This window comes from Chenopodium quinoa, unplaced genomic scaffold (assembly GCF_001683475.1).
Source record: "Chenopodium quinoa cultivar QQ74 unplaced genomic scaffold, ASM168347v1, whole genome shotgun sequence".
NCBI classification, from domain to species: Eukaryota; Viridiplantae; Streptophyta; class Magnoliopsida; order Caryophyllales; family Amaranthaceae; genus Chenopodium; species Chenopodium quinoa.
Genome location: NW_018742329.1, coordinates 3,791,216 through 3,800,693, shown reverse-complemented (window position 1 = coordinate 3,800,693; position 9,478 = coordinate 3,791,216).

Here is a 9,478-nt window from a genome sequence, read left to right as displayed (position 1 = left end):
CCAATGGATCAGTACCCTCTTACGCTTAATGGTCAGTTCATAAAAGAAGGAGAGGACTATCCATGCCATGAATTTCCCGAGCCATTTGTTGTAAACGACATTAAACAACCAGGATTCGAAATTTTCTTGGATTGCTACTTCACTGACGAAGTCCCAACTCCCGTCCACAAAGAGAAAGCACCCCCATTCTTTGACTTTAACGTCATGGGATTATTGTTTGGGCGAGAAAAGAATGAGCCAACTTACGAAGAAGATAACTCCTCGCTCATTCAAACAGTCCTACAAAGTGAAAGCTTCGACCCCTCGAAGCTAGTTACTCCAGCCGAAGGATCACTACAAGGGTGGCGCAAGACTATCAAAGTGACTACTCCAAGCGGAAGGAAGATATCAATCACGACAGGGCAAGGACCGATGTTCAAAGAGTCGTCTGAGTCAGAGTCTGAGTTAGAGTCTTTCCCTTTAGAGTCTTCTAAGTCTTTAGTAGTAACACCTCCCCCTCCTATTTCTTCTCCTAGGATAGTTAGTGATCCAGTCCCTGAGGACATATCACTCTTTGATGTAATGACCTCAGAGTATAGTAATATTTCTCATTCTCCTTACTTCTTGTGTTCTTCCCTAACCCAAGATGACGAGCATTGCTTAGCTAACGATGAAAAAGACAAAGAAATTATTAAAGCAATGGAAACACTCGAAAAGAAAACATCGGTAATTGAAGAAACCGAGACAGTTGACATCTCAAATGATTCAGCTCATAAAAGAGAAGTTAAAATCGGACTAACATTGAATAAACAAGAAAGAACCGATTTAATTAACTTACTTAAAGAATTTATCGATGTATTTGCTTGGTCATATGAAGATATGCCAGGCATTAATAGAGAAATAGCTCAACACACTATACCACTAATTCCAGGAATGATACCCGTAAAACAAAAGTTGCGCCGAATGAAACCCGACGTAGCACTTAAAATAAAAGAAGAAGTTCAAAAATAAATAACTGCAGGTTTCATCAAGGTATCCAAATACCCCGAATGGGTCACCAACGTCGTCCCAGTTCCAAAGAAAGACGGAAGGGTAAGGATGTGTGTCGACTATCGAGATCTAAATAAGGCAAGTCCAAAGGACGACTTCCCTTTGCCACACATCGATATTCTGGTAGACAACACGGCAAATCACGCGCTTCTCTCATTCATGGATGGATACGCAGGGTACAATCAGATTCTCATGGCAGAAGAAGACATGGAGAAAACAACCTTTATAACACCATGGAGCACTTACTACTACACGGTAATGCCATTTGGGTTGAAAAACGCGGGTGCTACTTACCAACGTGCAGCAACTGCCTTACTTCACGACATGATGCACAAAGAAGTAGAGGTATATGTCGACGACATGATTGTGAAATCAAAGGACCGTCCAGGCCATCAAGTAGCCTTAAGGAAATTTTTCGAAAGGCTAAGAAAATATAACATGAGGTTGAATCCATCGAAATGTGCTTTTGAAGTCACCTCAGGCAAGCTCTTGGGATACGTCATAAGCTCTAGAGGAATAGAGGTAGATCCAACCAAGATTAAAGAAATCATGTCAATGCCACCGCCCAAGACTGAGAAACATATTCGAGGATTTATTGGCCGGTTGCAATACGTAAGTAGGTTCATATCAAAACTGACAACGATATGTGAACCAATCTTCAAGAAGCTTAAAAAGAATGTACCAGTAATATGGGATGACGAGTGTCAAAAAGCCTTTGAAAATATCAAATCCTATCTCGCAAATCCTCCCGTATTAGCACCAGCGCTCCCTGGAATACCTCTTAGGTTATATTTGACGGTTACCAAAGACACAATGGGAGCCATGCTAGCACAAGAGGTAGAAGGAAAAGAGAACGCAATATATTACCTAAGTAAAAAGATGCTCGAACACGAAACACGCTACACACCGCTCGAGAAATTGTGCCTCGCCTTGGTGTGGGCCACAACTAAATTAAGACATTACATGTTGGTGCATACCGTTTTCGTAGTCTCCCGATTAGATCCACTCAAGTATCTGTTCGAGAAATCTACACTAAATGGACGTATTTCAAGATGGATTTGTGGGTCAATCTAGCCCAGTTTGATGTACGGTTTATGCCTCAAAAAGCTTTTAAAGGATCCGTGGTGTCAGACTTTCTAGCAGATTTTCCAATAGAGGACTCGACACCAATACAAGACAATGAATTTCCAGATGAAGACTTAATGGTCACTGAAGATGATACTTGGACCTTGTATTTCGACGGAGCCTCAAACCAAAAGGGATGTAGCGTCGGAGTGCTACTAGTATCACCTAAAGAAGAGCACGTTCCAATCTCAATAAAGCTTGATTTCGATGTTACCAACAACGCTGTTGAATATGAAGCATGCGTGGTAGGCCTTGAAACAGACTTGGCATTGGGAGTAAAGAAGTTAAGGATATTTGGAGACTCTTCTTTGATCATCAATCAGATATCTAAAAGGTGGAAAGTAAGGAGCGAAAGCCTAGCCCCTTATCAAACTTATCTGGAAACTCTTACCGATCAGTTAGATAAGATAGAATACACATATCTACCTAGAGAAGAAAACCAATTTGCTGATGCCTTGGCAAGATTAGCCTCAATGGTTAGGATTCCCATGGAAATCGAGCAAATGCCTCTAACTATCGAAAAAAGGCACAAACCAGCGTATATCCAGGCTATAGAAGACGACGACTTAGTCCAAGGCGAAGAAGAAGAACCGTGGTACACAGACATACTCAACTATGTCACCAATGGTGAATACCCTCCTCATGCTGACAAAAAAGCAAAACGAGCCTTAAGACTTTTGGCTTCTCAACATGTACTCATAGACAACGAGCTACATAAAAGGGTACCTAAAGGTCGAGCCCTCCTATGTGTAGGAAAAGTGGATGCACAAAGAGTAATGAGAATAGTTCACGAAGGAATCTGTGGCACTCATGTAAATGGCAAAATGTTAGTCCAGAAAATAATGCGAGAAGGATATTATTGGACTACAATGAATAGGGATTGCCATCAATGTGTAAAAAGATGCCCTAAGTGCCAAATTTATGCCAATTTACAACATGTCCCTCCACCTTTGCTCTACACCTACACATCGCCATGGCCATTCTCTACATGGGGAATTGACATAATTGGAAAAATCACTCCCCCAGGAACAGGAGGCCACGAATTTATTCTAGTAGCAATCGATTACTTTACAAAGTGGGTCAAAGCGCAATCATACGCTAAACTCACTGCAAAACATGTAGCACTCTTTATCGAAAGAAATATTATTTGTCGATACGGAGTCCCACATGAAATGATAAGTGACAATGGAACTCACTTTCAAGCCGAATGTGAAGAATTGCTACAAAAATATGGCATCCAACATCATCATTCTTCCCCTTATAGACCTCAAGCAAATGGAGCAGTCGAGGCAGCCAATAAAAATCTAAAGACTATCATCGAGAAAATGACAGAAAATTATAAGGATTGGCCTGACAAGCTTCACTTCGCATTGTGGGGTTACCGCACGTCAATTCGTACATCAACAGGAAATACACCATTTTCCTTAGTATATGGAATGGATGTCGTACAACCTGTCGAACTAGAAATACCATCTCTACGCATTGCACTAGAGAGTAAACTCGATGAAGTTGAATGGACTAGGGCAAGATATGAAGAATTGATTCTACTCGACGAAAAACGACTAGAAGCTCTACATCACACTCAGTGTTACCAAACTCGTATGGCTAGGCATTTTAATAATAAGGTCAAGACAAGAAATATCAAAGTAGGATATTTGGTATTAAAAGCACTAAGGAAAAATGTTTTAGACCCAAGGGGAAAATTTAGACCTAACTGGTCTGGCCCCTACATTGTCAAAACAATCCTGTCAGGAGGTGAAGCAAAACTAACTGATATGGACGGCAATGAATTCTCAAACATGACCAATCTTGACCAACTTAAGAAATACTACCCATAATTATTTGAGTAGAATACTCAAGAGAGCTACGTTCGGCCTGATTCCTTAAGAAAGGATATGTAGGCAACCCTTTACGGGTGCGGCCACTTTATTTTTCGAAATCTCCGCGTTCCAGAATCAATTCAAAAGTCAACAGAAAATCGGCAAATTATTGGCGTCACAGAGCAGAGCCTGGCGCCAGCCATAAGTCATCAGCGCCAGCCGATGGAATTGGCACCTGGCGCCAGACCTCAATAGCTGGCGCTGAACGCCAATTACTGGCGCCAATTTAGGAATAAAATCTGGACGAATTTTGATGTTTTTCGGAAAATTTTCGACTTCTGTACTTGAAGAATTTCTGGAAAAATAATTTTTTCGAATTTCATTGCTTTAATAAAATAAATTTAAAGTAAACAATTTAATTAAAAGCTAAAATTTCATTAATAAATTAAAATTACATTATTGATGGAATTTAAAAGGCTGAAATAAATTAACTTTAAATAAAAATAACCGTCTAAGTCTAATAAATCTAAAGCTAAGCAATGTTTTTAATCTTTCTTTTCCTTTCTATCTCTTTTCCAATTCTTTTCTGCTTCCTCCTCTTCATCCATAAATTTAGCTAGTAGGCATCCTTTAGAGGAACTACATTCAATTTTGGAGTAGATGGTCTCCCCCTCAGCTAGCACTCCATTCTTCTTCTCCACCCAAACTTTTTTGTCTGTGGTGTTAGCTTTCGTTTTTCCTTTGTCTTTGGTAGTATTTTTCTTCCTAGGCATTGTAGGTATTTTGAATTCAATTCTTGCACCTAAGCGTTTTTTGGCAGGAGTCACCTTGTCACCTAGACAATTCTTCACATCGGTTCTACCCTGATCAATGGAAGATTTCTTCAGCAACCATTTCTTTACATCATTAGGCAAAGAAGGAGGAACCTTTTGGGTAATCACTTCCCATAAAGGTTTAGCGCTCCAATAAGCATCGAATCTATCTATTTCTTGAGATACAGGGTACTCATAGGGAGGACGAAGATCCCCGGAAGGAATATTCTGAAGCAAGCCGTATTGTCTTTTCACCCTGCATGGATAATAATAGGTTACACGAGACAAGCTTGGAAGACGGCAGAAAGGTTGCTTGTTAATACCAACCATCCTTTCTATTTTCCACCATGGGATGACCCACTTTATGGCAAAATCACGTGATTCAAATATTTTTCTCCACCCATGACGCCCAATTTTAGGGATGCACTTCTTCCTTCTCACGAAGCAATTGGGAGTATATTTTTCAATGTCATCCAGAGGGCTAATTAATCCTAGCCACTCCATTAGCCACATCTGTAAAAAAATTGCAATGCAAATAAATTATTATTACAATACAAAAATATATTTTTTGATTTCTGTAATTAAAAATATTATTTTTCTACCTGTAATAAAATTGGAGAACCACGAAGAGGCGCTTTCGGGTCCCTTTTCAAGTCATCTAGACTAATCATAGTCTCACCAACTATTAATGGCATTGGATTCCTCCCTGATTCAATCTGTTCTAGTACAGTGGTGATAATTGATTGACCCTCATTATTTTTACCACTACTAAGAAAAAATTGATTGAGCATGCAAAAAAAGAACGCCCTTCTTCTATATATATGTAAAGATTCAGAAAGAGGTTTATCAAAATAATGGCGTGCGAATTCTTTCAAATTAACTATGTTGCCATCCACTATTTTTGATAAATCCCTTTCCTTCAAATTAAAGAAACGCTCAAAATCCTTGTAGTAGTATGCGTCTACTCTAGGGATTACTACGAGGTCTATTGCAGGGAAGCCTAAGATAGCACCAAATTCCTCTGGCAAAGGGCTAATCTCATCATACGTTATTCTGAAACAATGCGTATCAACATTCCAAAATTCTAAAGCGGTATGTATGAAGTCTAGGTCTAGATCTACCCCTTTGATGCCATAAATTCCCCCCAAGTGAAATAAATCTAATTCTTTTCTGTCTCTAGCATTAAGAGATCGACACCATTCATGAGTGTAGTGGGTGAAGGTTTTAGTGGCTAAAGACATAATTATTATTTTTTCTAAAGAAGAGAATAATTTTATTCGCTGGAATTATGAGAAGAATCGGCTGGACAAGGGGCTATTTATGCACAAATTGCGAAGAGTTTTAATCAGAATGAAACACGGAGTCAGCGTCAATTGGCGTCAAACCCCCGAGCTTGGCGCCAACCGCCAGAGCTTGGCGCCACACGCTAAGCTTAGCGCCTGGCGCCACACGCCATATTGTGGCGCCAGCTGGCGCCAAGTCACCAAGACAGCCGCGCGTGCTCAGCTTGCATTTTTAATATTAAACTCGAGTCGATTAATGACTTTATGGCTCCGTTTAATTCTCATAAACATCTTTTTTTATCCTTTTCTTAATTAATTAAATAGAGCTATTATTTTTAATTTATATTATTCTCTTTGGACTTTATTCTAAATTCCAAACACCCGACATTCTATTTAATTTTTTCCTTTTTATTCTTTCTTTTTGGGGGGGAGAGAGTCGGATAGTATCCTCCATCAATAATAAAAATGACGGAATTTTTGCGCAAAATTGTTGTCACACTTCTTTTGCACACACTAACATACACATAATCATAAATTTATGATAACATAAAAATACAAAATGTGTCTCTAAATGATGAGTCAAAGGCAAAGTTCTATAAAAAAGTCAAAATAAAATATGCACAGGAACGAACTACGGCGCCGAAGGACGTAGGCCTATCATGTCATAAAATTGCGTCGTACGAGGAGTCACCTCTCCACCGGCTCCAGCTGCAGCGCCAGCTCCAGTCTCCGTGGGAAGAGGGAGACTCAAGATAGGACCACTCCAGCCAGGATCAACCTAAGGCCGAGACCGCGGAGGCTACTGCGATGACGAGCCAACCTCTTACATCCCGCCACATCTGAAAGCCGAGGTAGCCTCTCCTACCGGTGCAGCAGGAGCACCCTCAGAAGAAGATCCCGAGCCCTCAGCAACGTCGGCTCGAGCAGCCTCAGAGCGACCGCCTCTACCCCCTGACGAAGTGCGACGACGTCTCGAGCTAGACCGCGCCAGATCTCTCCGCCCCTCAAGTCTCGTGCGAGTGTGAGAAGCGATAGGCTGGCATTGCAAAAAGAATTAAATCGGAAACAAGGTAAAATTGAAGCAGTAATGCAAAAATAATAAGTAAAGAAAGGTTACCTCTCGGACAACGTCATCCCGACGACAGGTGGCCGCATTTCTCATCCGGACAAGCTGGCTCCGAAAGGCATCTATGCATCGTGCCATAGCCAAAACCACCTCGCGTGAAAACTGTCAGAAAAATAAGTCAGTAAAAAATGCATGATATATGAACACAAAATTCTGAAAAAAACTAGGCTTTCTCTAGTCTGGTGGCGAGGAATCGACCGCTCTACAAAGCGCTCACCCTCGGGAGACGGAGAAATCATCTCCTCGATCGGCCCGTACATCCCCTGGTAGTGGATGGACATACGGGGTGGCACGAACTCAGCAGCACTGTCCTGATAAAACGGAAAAAATCAGTAAAGTATTACTTGGGGGCTACTTAGCGAAAAATAAAAAGCTAAAGAATCTTACCCTCACATCCTCAGTCGGTACAGGGGCTGGAGCTAACAAAGGTAGTAGCTCCTCAGCATAATACCGCCCGAGGATCGCATGGGACCGCCAAGGGGTACCAGCTCCCTCAGACATGCTCGACAACCGCGCCTCGTCGAACATATGACGTGGTGGAGCGGCAGGAACGACGAAAACATCAGAAGAGTGCTCTCTAGCGACCCTCTCTCCTAAGTACGCGACCGCTCCATAGGTCCCCAGAAAGTAGCGACGCTCAGCAGAGTAATGTGCGGCTAATCCAGGGACTGTTCAACCGCCCCACGGTCGGTATACCACCTCAGGTCCCTATAAAAAGCATCAATCAGGCAGGAATATATCTAAGGCACCGCGGAAAAGCAAGACAAACGATAAAAGTCATACCGAGATGATCCAGCTCCAAACACGTGCAGTAGGCATGTCCACATGGTGGCCGCCCCAAGAGGCGCTCACCGGAAATCCCTTCGGCGATGGTCTCGCCAGCGCAACGGAAGGAAAGTACTCGTAGAACCAGATCTACAAGGAGTTAAAAGTATGAATAAATGTTAACTAATATGTAGGGCTAAAACGTTATAGGAAATAATGTTTACCTCTACGACTTTCTAAAAAGCAGACAAAGCGACGTTCGTCCTAAAGGACCGGTGACGACACGAGTCCCTCAGTGCACGAACAAAGTCAGCATAGGCCAAGCTGGCCCAGTCATAAGTCCCGATCCGCTGAAGATCACGGACAGCAGGGAGGTAGTAAAACAATGCCCTACTACCCTTTTCGGAAGAGAATGTCCCTGACAACAACATCAGCACAAAGATGTGCACCCGCTGCTCTCGAGTGGTCGCATCGTCATCAAGAGCCGCTGCCAGCGTCGAACGGAGAATCCCTCTAGCACTGAACTGAGTCGTCTCGACCTCAGCTCGGGCCCGAATAGCGATCGGTCCCAACAATTCCTCGACCTCTGAAGAAAAGACGTCGATCCCACCGTCAAACGGTAGTGGCACAGAAGTGAACTCCATTCCTGTGATGAGACTAAAGTCCGTAGGGGTGACCATCATCTCGCCTCAAGGAAAATGAAAGGTGTTGGTGGTGTCCCAGAAGAACTCCACCAAAGCGCGCACTACGTGATGACCCCCGCTGGAGGCGACCATAGCCTCGGAGGTCTCAAACATAGTAGCTAGCCCGCAAGACTCTCATAGGAGCCTCGTCTCAAGATCCCTAGCAATGTGCATCCTGTACAAATCGCCTAAGCCGTCACAACCAGAGTCGTGATGTCGTGTCCTCCCGGGCTCGGTACCCTGTCTCACCCTCTCAGAGATGTGGTGGACAGGGGCGAAGAACAGAGTCCGCTCGTCCCACTCTGGAAGTCGACCAAGCAAAGTGGACGGTGTGGCGTCGTCCTCTACAGGCTCATGCTCCCGTCTAGTGTTTCGGGACCGTGAACCCGAGCCTTGTTGTCTAGCCATGCTACATTGTGTAGAATCATAATAAATTAAGGTTCTATAGTATCTAAGGTTCGCCTAGCCGTATGATATTATGTTCGCAAAAACAGAGTACGAAGTACTAAAACAGAGCACAAATTCAAATTGAGCTTAACAACATTTTTCAAGCAAACAAAAAATTTCTTGCAACACTATAGTGATTATTGTGACAAATTGGACAAGAATTGCTAGAAAAAATGTCAAGAACGAGTCACATTGTTCTTCACGACCTTAAGAGGTCCAACAATGGAAAATTGCTTATTTCTTCACCAAATTGAGTCAAACAAGTCTCAAATTACTCCAAGGCAATATATGAACATAATCAAGCAATTTCATGGCATAAAACTTGACAAACAAAGAAAACTGAGCATCATAAAATTCGAGTTTTCATCAAATTCGTGAATATTCATGT